Source organism: Carcharodon carcharias, chromosome 1 (assembly GCF_017639515.1).
Source record: "Carcharodon carcharias isolate sCarCar2 chromosome 1, sCarCar2.pri, whole genome shotgun sequence".
In the NCBI taxonomy this organism is placed as follows: domain Eukaryota; kingdom Metazoa; phylum Chordata; class Chondrichthyes; order Lamniformes; family Lamnidae; genus Carcharodon; species Carcharodon carcharias.
In genome coordinates this window covers 75839979-75854173 of record NC_054467.1, presented here as the reverse complement: position 1 = coordinate 75854173, position 14195 = coordinate 75839979, and the positions used below count along the sequence as shown (strand labels likewise).

The 14195-nt window shown below is 41.0% G+C and overlaps 1 protein-coding gene across 2 annotated transcripts in view; it reads left to right on the top strand.

Moving 5' to 3' along the window:
* sorcs2 (sortilin-related VPS10 domain containing receptor 2) overlaps window positions 1-14195 on the top strand; it is a 698208-nt gene that overhangs the window by 561473 nt on the left and 122540 nt on the right. The window lies entirely within an intron of this gene.

Here is a 14195-nt window from a genome sequence, read left to right as displayed (position 1 = left end):
CCATTAGTGTAAGGATCGAGTGCAAGAAGGCACAGGTTTAAGGCAATTTGCAAAAATAGCAACGACGACATGAGAAAAAATTTCATGCAGCGAATGGTTAGGATCTGGAGCGTACTGTCTGAGAATGTGGTGGAGGCAGGCTCAATTGAGGCATCAAAGAGGGAATTGGATTGTTATCTGAAAAGAAGGCTGTGCAGAGTTACTGGGAGAAGGCGCAGGAGTGGTAATAGGTAAATTGCTCTTATGGACAGACACAATGGGCCAGTTGACCTCCTCCTGTGCTGTAACAGTTCTGTGCTTCTGTGATCCTTCATCCAAGGAATCAACCTAGTGAACCTTCTCCAAGCTGCCTCCAATCCAGGTATATTTCTCTTAAGGAGACTAAACTTGTATGGAGTACTCTGTGTGGTCTCATCCAATGCCCTGTACAGTTGTAGCAAGATTTTCCCACTTTTCTACTCCATCCCCTTTGCCTTCCTAATCACATGCATGGTGTGATTAATGTACAAGAACACCCAGACCCTTCTACACCACAGGATTCTGCAGTCTCTCTCCATTTAAATAATATTCTGTTTTCTATTCTTCCCCCCAAAGTGGACAACATCACATTTTCCAACATTATACTTCACCTGCCAAATTTTGGCCCACTCACTTAACTTATGTAAATCCCTTTGAGATTCTTTGTGTCCTTCTCACAACTTACTTTCCTACCTATTTTTATATTGTCAGCAAATTTATCTACCATACATTCAGTCCCTCCATCCAAGTTAGGATGGGGCCCCAGCACTGAAACCCTACAGCACTCCACTAATAACAATTTGCCAATCTTGACCCATTTATTCTGACTGTTTCCTGCTCGTTAGCTGATTGTCAATTCATACTGATATATCACCCCCAATGCCATTAGCCTTTATCTTGTGTAATAACTTCTTCTGTTACACCATATCAAATGTGTTTTGGAAATTCAAATACACAGCATCTGCTGGTTCCCCATTATCCATCCTGCTTGTTTCATCTTCCAGTTAGTTTGTGTTATAGTGATTTGCTCTAGGTATCCTTTAATTAATGTAAATGTATCAAGGATTTTGTTGAATTTGTGTCCTACTAGAGAACACTCATGCATAGTCAGCAATGAAGATTCTTTTCGGACATCGCACAGATCAGCAATAAATGTGTAAAATATTTATGGAAAGCTCTTTGTACCACCCATCCTGGCAGCTTGCTTAAGGTTTGCAGTCTTCTTGCGCATTTGCTCCCATGTCCTCTGGGTATGTTACACAATGTTAACCCTGGGCAGCGACGTTGGCCGGAACATTCCGAGCAGTTGCAATGTGCGCGAAAATTCTCCCGACCCGACGCTGCTGGACATAACTTCTGGGATCTTGTGATCCTGGCTGTCAAAAAAATGCGCAGCACATCATCACCCGGGAGCTCCATCAGAATGGAGTCGAATGGGAGGAAGAGCGAACACACCCCCTTTTTATGGCGCTAGCTGACATATTCTGGCAAGTTTAAAGGTCCAGTCTTTTAATGAATGTTAATGAATGGGTAAGTGGATGAACGGGTGAATGAGTGAATGGGGAGGTGGGTGAAATGGAAGAGGTGGTAGGTGGGTGATACGGGTACATGGGTAATGTAGGCAGGTGGATGAGGCAGGGTGGGTAGGACAATAGGGTGGATGAGGTGGGTAGGTGAGAGAAGTGGAAGGTAGGTAGGTGATGAATGGGTAGGATGGGTAAATGGGTGAGGTGGATAGGTGAGTAGGTGGGCGAGTGGGTAGATGAGCCTGGGGGCGGTTGGGTGGTCATGGAGGTAGTCGGGTGTTTAGTGGTAGGGAGAATGGTTGGTGTCAGTTGTGGAGTTACCCAGGTGTCAGAACAGGTTTCAACCTGTCTGATATTTCCTGGCTAACTATCCATGTAAGTCATGTTGGACTTGGCCCAAGTGTCCTGGTTGGTGACAGTTGTTTAGGGTCCAGAGGATCAGAGGAATTGCCAAATGGAAGTTTAAACTTCCTGGGCAATTCCCTGTAGGTCCACGCACCAGGACTTCCACAGGGTCCTGATGCTCATCTCAGATTGTATACCTGGTCTCCGACGATCGAAGAACTGAAGATTTGGGCCATTATTCTCAATTTTAAATTCTGGGCAGAAATGTAAGTGTGCTCAAATTAAGTGCCACAGCTTGGTTTCTGCCATGAGGGAGGGTGGGGACTTTAAATTGTTCCCATTGTCTCTGTCTCTGAAACAAAAGTAATTCAGGGTTTTTATCTATTCTATTCTTTTTGGATATATGCTCTCGGGTCCTAAATAGCTACCCTTCTCACTCATGTAGTTCAAGTGGGAAAGCACTCTCATTTCGTGTAACTTAACCAGATCTTGAATCCCTAGGAAGGGAACATCAAGGATATCTTTAACTATAAGAGAATTCAGGAAGTATAGGAAGGGATTTGGGTACTTTGCGGTTACTGTACTCAAATAGCCACAGACTTCATCTTCTACCTTAGAATTTGTTTTGGAAAGCGTTTCTTTTGCCCCATTCAGACTTCGGCCAAGTCAGAAATTATTGACCCAACTTGATGCCACTTACCCCTTCTCTTCATATCTACTGCAGCTCTTAAAGAGCTGGCAATTCGCTATATATTTTATCTGCTCTATCTTTGGCAGACTCCCAGCTGGAAGCCTAATCAAAGCCAGTTGCTTACCATGCATATGAAATAAAAGTTAGACCAAGAAGATATAGCAGAGTTGGTCTATCCCACAGTATCCAGGTAATAGTGTTTTGGTATGTATTTTGAATGTTGAGACAGCTTTGCTGTACATAATCATGATCATTACTGCTTCTTGCACAAAGCAGGCAAAGGAAAGCTGAGTTACTTCTTGCCACATATGGTTAGTGGCCCATTTAGCTTTGGGCATTGCATAACGTGCTTCCCCATTTGAACTACATGGAGGTCTATAATTGTAACTGAGAGTTAAAATTTGCAGAGACATAAAACAGATGATAGCAGAATGGCTGAACGTTATACGTCCTGCCATACTTACCTTTCCATTGAAGCATTCAGGTTTTTTGCAAGCCTGTTAGTGCTTTGTTTGGTTTTATTTATTTTTCTTGGAAATTTAGGACTGATTTGGAACTCCAATTGTTTTGAGTAAAGCTAAAATCTGTGGGTGTTAAGTGTAAGTAATAATTAACGAGGAGCTGCACATTTATTGATATTAGATGTCGGGATTTATTTTGAAAACTGACATGTTGAAGGTATAATTACAATTTTGAAGTGCTTTATTCATCAATAATATATACGTTCCCAAGTTTATTACTGTTCCTGTAATCATTGTTTTAAAATGGGCTTTCTGCCCAAGAAATCACAAATTGTGTTGTAAATTATTTAAAATTTCACGCTACGGATGCTGCACAAATAGACCAATGACACTTTTGTATTTGTTTTTCAAATTTTAAGGGCATTTGCAATTGAACTTTACATTTTAAGAGATAAAAGAGTCACCCTGAAGCAATAGGAAGCGATCTAAATTTGAGATTTAGGCTTGTTGCCAAGGGTTATGCTTCACCTGGTCTCAAACAGCTTGATGTTGGCACTGTTTTTAAAGCGAAAGCAATTAGTAATTCTCCAATGTTGCTTGCATCTTGATGCACACAGAAACCCAAAGGAACATATTTTTAAAGGTGCTTTTTTTTTTCTAAATATTCTTATTGATTTTGGTTTTCTTTCGTGAAGCCTAATAGAGTGGGTGGCTCGGTCCCAAACTTGTTTTTTCCATTCACTGATGGAAGGTGTATGTACTCAAGTTTGAATTGGTCACTGTTAGTTCTCTCCCTCCTTCACATTGTTGCTGTGTGTAACTGTGCTCCAACACAGTTAGATTTCAGGATGTGGACGCTGGGACAATCAGAACTTTTAAGATTGAGATCGATAGATAGATTTTTGAAGGGTGAGGGTATCACGGGATATGGAGCAAAGTCTGGTAAATGACTTCAGATGCAGATTAGCCATAATCTAATGAGTGGTGGAACAGGCTCAAGGGGCTGAGTGGTCTTTCCCAATCCTAATGTTTTTACAACTGGGATGGATCAATACTAAATTAAATTAACTCAGGTTAATTTAAAAACCTTTCGTTAGGTTGTCAGGGGTCAACTACATGTCTGTCTCCCTGTCTTTCCTCTCTCTCACTCACTCACCTCTCTCAATAAATTATGGGGAAAATATTATGTGTTGAAATCACACCAAATAAATGAGAACAGATCACTGTTCAACTGAAAGAGGCATCTTGCTTTTGAAGACATTTCTGGAAAGGCCATGGACAATCACTATGGGTCAATTGAGTGTTCCTGCTCAACAGGAAATGGATGACAGAGGTTTGACTGTCTGACTTATTGCCTCCCCACTTTTCTTTTTTAGCGGCTTGAATTGAAAGAAAAATCAGTCAGGGTGTAAAGCATACAAACATATGAATTAGGAGCAGGAGTAGGCCACTCAATCCCTTGATTCTGTTCCAACATTCAATAAGATCATGGCTGACCTGATTGTAACCTTTCATCCCCTTGTTTATCAAGAATCTATCCACCTCTGCCTTAACAACATTCAAAAACTCTGCGTCCACTGCCTTTTGAGGAGAGGAATTCCAAAGACTCACTACCCTCTGAGAGAAAAAAATTCTCCTCATCTTTGTCTTAAATGGACGACCCCTTATTTTTAAACAGTGACCCCTGGTTTTAGATTCTCTCACAAGAGGAAGCATCCTCTCCACAGCCATCCTGTCAGGACCCCTCATGACCTCAAATGTTTCAATCAAGTTGCCTAACTCTTCTAAATTCTAGCGGGTACAAGCTTAGCCTGTCCAACCTTTCCTCACAAGGTAACCTGCCCATTCCCGGTATGAGTTTAGTAAATCTTCTCTGAACTGCTTCAAATGCAATTACATCCTTCCTTAAATAAGCAGACCTATATTTACACAGTACACCAGATGTAGTCTCCTCAGTGTCCTGTACAACTGAAGCATAACCTCCCTACTTTTATATTCAATTTCCCTAGCAATAAATGACAACATTCTATTAACTTTTCTAATTACTTGCTGTACCTGCATGTTAGCCTTTTGTGATTCATACACTAGGATGTCCAGATCCCTCTATATCCCAGAACTCTGCAATCTCTCACCATTTAGATAGTATGCTTCTCTTTTATTCTTCCTGCCAAAATGGAAAATTTTACACTTTCCCACATTATACACCATTTGCCAGATCTTTCCCCACTCACTTAATATATCTATGTCCCCTTGTAGCCTATTTATGTCCTCTTCACAACATACTTTCCTACCTATCTTTGTATCTTCAGCAAATTTAGCAACCATACCTTTGGTCCCTTCATTCAAATCATTTATTTAAATTGTAAAAAGTTGAGGCCTCAGCACTGATCCCTGTGGCACACCACTTGTTACATCCTGCCAACCAGAAAAAGACCCATTTATGGCTACCCTTTGTTTCCTGTTAGCTAGCCAATCTTCTGTCCATGCCAATATGTTAGCCCCTACACCATGAGCTTTCATTTTCCACAATAACCTTTGATGTGGCACCTTTTCAAATGCCTTCTGGGAATCTAAGTACAGACCATACACCGGTTCCCCTTTATCCACAGCACATGTGACTCTTTCAAAGAACTCCAATAAATTGGTTAAACATGATTTCCGTTTCACAAAACCATGTTGACCCTGCCTGCTGCCTTGAATTTTTCTAAGTGCCTTGTCATAACATCTTTAATAATAGCTTCCAACATTTTCCCTATGATAGATGTTAAGCTAACTGTCCTGTAGTTTCCTGCTTCTTTTAAGACCCTAAGATGAAGTCCATCAGGACCTGGAGATTTATCAGCCTACAGCTCCATCAATTTGCTAAGTACCACTTCTCTGGTGATTGTAATTTTCCTGAGTTCTTCCCTCCCTTATATTTCCTGATATACAGCTATTTCTGGGATGTTATTTGTAACCTCTATGGTGAAGACTGATGCAAAATACCTGTTCAATTCATCTGCCATCTCTTTACTTTCCATTATTAAGACCCTAAGATATGGATTAAGATCCGTACTCACTTTATAAAGGACCAAAGCTCACTTTTGTTGACTCTTTTCTTATTTACGTATCAATAGAAACTCCTACCATCCTTCCTTATATTTCTAGCTAGCTTTCTCGCGGACTCTAATTTCTCCCTTCTTATTAATCTTTGCTGTTCTTTATATTCTGTCCAATCTTCTGGCCTGCCATCTGTCTTTGTGCAATTATGTGCCTTTTCTTTAAGTTTGATATTGTCTTTTAACTTTTTAGTTAACCACAGATGGTGGGTCCTCCCCTTGGAATTTTTCTTTCTCGTTGGAATGTATATATTCTGTGTGTTCTGAAATTTCCCTTTGAACGCCTGTCACTGCATCTCTATTGACATATGCCTTAACCTCATTCGCCAGTTCACGTTGGCTAACTCTGCTTTCGTGCCCTTATAATTGCCCTTATTTACGTTTAAAATACTAGTCTTGGACCCACTCATCTCTCCCTCAAACTGAACGTAAAATTCAATTATATTGTGATTGCTGCTACCTAGGGTTGCCTTCACTATGAGGTTATCAAATAATCTTATCTTGTTGCATAATACCAGGTCTAGTATAGCTTGCTCTCTGGTTGGCTCCAGAATGTGCTGTTCTAAGAAGCTATTGCAAAAACATTCTATGAACTCCTCATCTATGCCACCTTAGGCCATCTGATCTTTACAGTCTATATGTAGATTAAAATCCTCCATGATTATCATTGTACCTTTCTGAAAAGTCCCCATTATCCCTCCCTTTTTACTCTTGTCCCACCATGTAGTCACAATTAGGGGGCCTGTACACCACTCCCACAGTGACTTCTTGCCTTTATATTTCTTCATCTCAACCCATACTGCTTCTACTTCCTGGTCCCCTGAATTTAGATAATCCCTCTCTCATGTGCTAATACCATTATTAATTAACAGAGCTGCCCCTCCACCTTTTCCTAGCTTCCTCTCCTTCCTAAGTGTTGCATACCCTTCAATATTCAGGTCCCAATTGATGACATCCTGCAACCATGTCTCTATAATGGCTGTTTTATTTCCAATGCTACATGCGTCATTTACAGAACCTTTAGTTTTGTCCTTTTATAACTTTTGTAACCTCTAGCCTTGCCTGCTGTTTTACTCTTAGATTTATACTCTCTTTCCCTTCCTGTCACACGCTATTTATCATTTCCCATATTACTACCATTCTCTCTTGCCTTGTCTCTACTCTTTGGTTTATCACATCTTCCCAAATTTAATCCCTTGCCCCACTATTTAGTTTAAAACCTTCTCTACTTCCCTAGTTATGCGGCTCACTAGAACACCTGCCTCAGCATGGTTCAGGTGTAGACCATCCCAACAGTACAGATCCCACTTTCCCCAACACTGTTGCCAGTGCCTCACAAACTGAAATCCACTTTTCCCACACCAGTCTTTGAGCCACGCATTCATTTCTCTAATCTTTCTGCCCTGTGCCAATTTGCATGTGACTCAGGTAATAATCTAGAGATTATTGCCTTTGAGGTTCTGCTTCTTAATTTGGTGCCTAGCTCCTCAAACTGTCTATGCAGAACCTCTTTCCTAGTGCTATCTATGTCATTGGTACCTACATAGACCATGACAACAGGACTGTTCCCCCTCCAGCTGCAAGTCCCTCTCCAGCCCTGAGCAGATGTCCCAAACCCTGCCACCAGGCAGGCAACTCAGCCATCTGAACTTGCTCTTTGTTGCAGTGAACAGTGTACATCCCCCCTCTCCCCACTATACTGTCCCATACTACCACTACATTCCTTTTTGCTCCCCCTACTTGAACGGCTTCCTGTACCACAGTGCCATGGTCGGTCAGCTCATCCACTCTGCAGCCCGCACTCTCATCCAAACAATCTGAAAGAACCTCAAACCTGTTGGATAAAAGCCAAGGCTGAGGCTCCTGCCCTCTGGGGTCTCCTTAACTGCCTCACTTGCAGTCTCACTCTGCTGTCCCTGACCACCGACCAAATCAGAAGACCCTGTCCTAAACCAGGTTGCCCATTTTTTGCCACAGCTTTCCTTCCTACTGGGAACAGTTAAAATCTGGTATTGCCATCCCCACTGTCTCATAAATCAGGAGATAAATTCTTAGAACTTGAGAGATATGTTGTTAAAATCATAAACTGCTTTTTTTCAGATATGAACCAATATAGATTGATAGTTGATTTATAATCCTCACTAGTGGTTTATTTAATCTCTTAACAGGTCAGAGCTTTTTCCAAATATTACTGCATCTGCAAATGCTTTAAAAATTTTTTTAGATATGCTACCTGTCATCAAATGTGCATTTTACCTGAAAAGACACAGGGTCATGTTTATCAGTCTACTACCTCTGCTTGTAGAGTTGGTGAATGAGGCAGATTTCATCAGAGTATTGTATTTGAATTGGCAGTTCTGTCGCCAAATAGTTCCTTAATCATTACTTTATATTTTCTAGTTTTCTTCTCCTTTCCCTCTTGTGTTTTTCCCTCTTGCTCCTGCCCGCTAGAGAAATTATTTCACAGATGCCCTGGAAAGTCTCCACAGTCCCACATGGCTCTGTGCGAGCACAGTGGTTCACAAACTTGTTTGATTGAATGATCCCTTTTCAAATGGATTAGGAACCACTGACACCACCGCCACCCACGTCCCCTCTCCACCCATGGAGTAATGCTATGAATTTAAATCTATTGATGTAGGATTTCTGAAGTATTTATTGGAAGAACATTTAAAGCCTTTAATTATCATTTTAAGCAGAACAGATAATAATTATTAGAGCAAGCAGAGTTTCAGAGTGTATGGGAACCTCATGAATAAGGACCTTTTGTGGGCAGTGCTTGGAAACAGAACCTTGATATCATTTCCCAACCCTAGAGAGAAGAGACAGTGATAGTGAAGGCAGATGTGTGAACCAGCGGCTTGTGCTTCTGTGTGTGCCCAGGAACATCTGGTGGTTCTGGGAGAGTGGGGGTCTGCAGCTGATTTTTGTTATTCTACTGCAAACTGAGGTTTCAAAAAGCAACATCAGAAATTTTCACCTGAACAATATGACTGCCTGCTGATCTCAAACAACGGCTCCTCGCCCTCCGCTCAGATAGAGACTCACCACGACACCCAGCATGCTCTCGTCTGGCTCCTGACCCCAGCAACTACTCATTATACCAGTTATACATTTTGGCTCCAAAAGTTGAGAGATTTAAAAGTCTCAGTGCTAGATCATGAGCGAGGCTCAGAAATCGTGTCTTTCATAATGGAATCATGGGAGTTGGCATGTCTGAAATCATACTTTGGGTTTCAGATACAAAAGCAGGCAATGATATTGCTTTTACTTGATATTTTACCCTCTATCCATGTTGGTTATCATATTCCAAAGTGGCAGCGCTTCCAGATGTGTATTTGTGTTTTTGATTTTCTAAATATTAAAGTACCTCACATGGTGAAGCAGGGAAACTTATTGGTCTTTGTAGTATCTAGATTGAGAGTAATATTGATCAAAGCCTGGGGTTAAGTTGATTATATGTCCTCTTGGCCAGGAGGTAATGGGTGTTACGAGAGCTGAAGAATAAAAGAGAACCCAGAATCCCCCCCAAAATTAAGATTTATGTAAACTTTAACAAGCATACAAAAAGCACATCCAATAAAAAATAGGAATACAAGTAGGCTGTTTGGACCCTTGAGCTGCCTCCACCATTCAATAAGATTATGGCAGCCTTAACGTTTAGCTTAACTTTCCTGCTTTGCCTCTCACAACCCTTGACTCCCTTGCTGATCAAAAATCTGTCCAACTCAGCCTTGAATATATTCAGTAACTCAGCCTCCACTGCTCCATGTGGAACAGAATTCCAAAGTCTAACAAACTTCAGGAAGAAAAAAATCCTCCTCATTTCAGTCTTAATTGGGAACCCACTTATTTTTAAATAAGTGACATAGTCTCGTGGGGAGTCGGGTGGCGGCTTTGGGGACATTGTCTCGGGGGGGGGGTCGTGGGGGTCGGGGGTCGGGTGGCGGGTGCCCCCTAATTCTAGATTACCCCATGAGAGGAAACATCTTCCCTGTCAAATCCCCTCAGGATCTTGTATGTTTCAATAAGATAGCCTCTCATTCTTCTTGATTCCAGTGGATACAGGCTGATCCTGCTCAACTTTTCCTCATCCCAGGAATCAACCTAGTGAACCTTCTCTGGATTACTTCTAGTGAAAGTATATCCCTCCTTAAGGAAGGAGACCAAAACTGTACACAGTACTCCAGATGCAGCCTCTCTAAGGCCCTGTACAGCTGTAGCAACACTTGTCTGTTTTTACACTTCATTCTCCTTGAATACAAACCAATATTCCATTTGCCATCCTAATCACTTGCTATACCTGCATGCTAGATTTTTGTGATTCATGTATCAGGACACCCAGATCCCTCTATCGTAGATTTCAACAGTCTCTCGCTATTTAAATAATATTCTGCATTATTATTCTTTCTGGCAAAAGAACAACCTGACTTTTTCCCACATGATACTCCATCTGCCAAATTTTCACCCACTCACTAATTTACCTACATCCCTTTGCAGACTCTTTGTGTCCTCTTCACAACTTGCTTTCCTGCCTATTTTCTGTGTCATCAGCAAATGTAGCTAACATACCCTTGGTCGCTTCAAGTTATTAACATAGATTGCAAATAGTTGAGGAGAGAGGTCTTGTGGTGCAATGGGTGGCATTCCTGCCTCTGAGCCAATTTCTCCAGGTACAAGTCCCACTCCAGAACTTGATGGCCAAGGAAGGTGAGTTCATAACGAGGGCAAACATGTTGAGTATCTCTGCAAGTCCTTCCAACATATGCCAGTGGGAGGCAGTAAGAGTGGAAGAGATTCCTGGTCAGCCATGTGATGGAAAGAAAATTGGAGCCTCTACCGTCACTATTCATAGGTCTGAACTACAACATGTGTGTAAAAGTGCATGTTGCCACAGTAACTCAGACTCCTTGGGACGGCTGGTTAACTCAGTTGGCTGGACAGATCAGATTGGCTAGCAGCATGGGGTGCAATCCTAGAGGCTCCTTTACTATGAGTTCGTTAATTAATCTTTTCTCATTACACAATGCCAGGTCTAAAATAGTCTGATAGAGCCTGGTTGGCTTTAATTGTATTGCTCTAAGAAATTGTCCCGAATACCCACTATGAACTCATCTTCCAAGCTGCCCTTGCCAATTTGATTTGTCCAATCTTTATGAACGTTAAAATCGCCCATGTTTCTTATAAGCCCCCATTAGTTACAAACAAACATACAATTTAGGAGCGGGAGTAGGCCACTCGGCCCCTTGAGCCTGCTTCTCCATTCAATAACATCATGGCTAATCTGATTTCAACCTTAATCCCACATTCTTGCCTACCCTCAATAACTTTTCATCCCCTTGCTTATCAATAACCTATTTACCTCTGCCTTAAATATATTTAAAGACTCTGCTTCCATTGCCTTTTGAAGAAGAGTTTTCCAAAGCCTCATGACCCTCTGAGAGAAAAATCTTCTCCTCATCTCTGTTTTAAATGGGCAACCCCTTATTTTTAAGCAGTGACCCCTAGTTCTAGATTCTCTCAAAGAGGAAACATCCTTTCCACATCCACCCTCTTAAGACCCCTCAAGATCTTATGTTTCAATCAAGTCATCTCTTACTCATCTAAACTCCAGCGGATACAAGCCAAGACTGTCCAGCCATTCCTCATAGACAACCCGCCCACTGCAGATATTAGCCTAGTAAACCTTCTCTGAACTGCTTCCAACTGCTTCATGTATACTCTATCCTCCAGCATAGCTACTGTTAGGGGGCCTATAAACTGCACCCATAAGTGACTTCTTTCGTTTGCTATTTCTTAGCTCCACCCAAACTGATTCTACATCTTGCACTTCTGAACCAAGGCCATTTCTCACTACTATACTAATGTCATCCTTTAATAACAGAGCTACCCCACCACTTTTTCCTTTCTTCCTGTCCTTCCAAAATATCAAATACTCTTGAATGTTCAACTCCCAAACTTGGTCAACTTGCAACCCTGTCTTTGTAATAGCTACCAGATCTTATTTATTTATTTCTAATTGTGCTATCAATTCATCAATTTTGTTACGGATGCCATGTGCACTCAGATACAAAGGCCGGGATTTTCTGGCCCCATCACAGGCGGGCGGCGCCCCAGCTAGACGTCCAATGTCTGGGGTGGGACTGGACCATCCCAGCAGCGGGCGGGGGCGGAAAATCCTGCCCAAAGCCTTTAATTCTGTATTCTTACTGTTGTTCCACATTCTGACCTTATCTACTGGTACACTCTTAAGTTGAATGCTCTGTCATACACTGGTTATCATTACCTGTAACAATTTGCTCTATTGCCTTATTCTTTCTCTTTAACCTTCGAAATCTCCCCTCATGTGATTCCCACCTTGCCCCATTAATTTGTTTAAAACTTTGTGATATCAAGCTGCTTTTTAAAGATATTTGATTTAGCTCAGTTTGGAGTACTACTGAGACATTTTTTGAATTAAGGAGAGCATGACAAAAATCGAGCCTTTAATGTTATTTTTCAGACTTCACTTGCTGTTCCTGGCACACACAGGTGTAATATTTATTTCTGCTGTCTGCTTCAATAAGCTATGGTCTGGTAGACCAGGCATTAATATCTGAGATTAGGTTCTTGCTGAACAAAAGGATGTTTGATATCATTGTCAATGAGGTCCACTGACCATATGATAAATTTGGGAGATCTCCTGAGTGTGCGTGTGAATGGTTCCATTGTGGTGTATTATCTACTGGCGATGAAGCTGTCATTTATGTGATACATACCGGCAGGCTGAAATATATTGGCAAGGGATTCTTTGTTCAAATCTGTGGTATCTCTCAATTTGCTTTGGTATTGAGGCAGATAAAGATACCCTCTGGGCAAAGGGGACATGAAGTCTGCTTGCTGGAGTGGTACTTGATGCTCATCCTAAAGAGAATACCAGTGCTAAAAACCCCAAAACATAGCAAGGAGAAATGGACATCAAGCCTACATCTAAGCATGCAAGGCATCTCACTTAACAACTTGGTTGAGATAACTAGTTAAACTCATCAAATACCCTGTTAATGTAATGAGCTTTCTAATATGGATAATGTGGAAAATTTAGCCAGCTACAGAAAACAGAATATTCTACGGTCCGTGTATTTCTCTTTAGCACCATAGGTGTATTTTCATGCGAACAACGTACAAATTTTCTGTTAATAATCCAAGTATGGATCTTTTTGGTTAAAATATACATATATTCTCAATATCTTTGTGTAAAGCACAGAAAAAAAACCTTTTTTTATGAGAACACTAGCCCTGTACAGCATATGATGCCATATGACTGTCAGCAGTTAGAAACCTTTTTAATTGTGCTGCAGTTCTCACACAGCAGATTATTTGGGTATTTTGCAATACAAAATTATTTTGACTCGGTACTTTGATAGCATATTTATATTGTTGTGATGTTTTTATTTTTGTTGTGGTTGTCTCAGTAATTTTCTAAAAAGAGATATGAATCTGTCTTTCAGTAAGCCAAATGGCTGTTACATGCCATTAGTCCAAAATGAGCTCTTTGTGTTTGTTAAAGTTGTTACTATTCAACTTTCAGCACAAAATCTTACACCTTGATCAGCTCACCCACAATCTCCTATACTTAGTGATGCAGGACAAGTTTATGCAACCTGACCTCATAATATAATCCTCTCAGCCTGGTATCATTTTCGTGAATCTGCATTGCACCCCTTCCAAGGTCAGTATATCCTTCCTAAGATGCAGTGTCCAAAACTGAATACAGTAAAAACATGTTGCGAACTATGTTAGCCTAAATTAGAAAACCTTATTGGTTAAGTCATTTCAATTGGTATTGTTTCTTGTTTTGTGTTGTGTCATTTGGAAACAAGCTTAGAAATTTAGGTAAAGGAATATGTTTCATACAAAGCACTGAATAGTCATTTGGTAGAACAGAGCTTGAGTATCGTTGAAAAAAGAGACAAGTCAAAGCTTTTCATCTTGCACTCATCAGGACACTTGGCAAGAATACCAATATAAGGGGAAAACATCAATTTATAGTGAATGAGAAGAGAGTCTTGATTGGTTG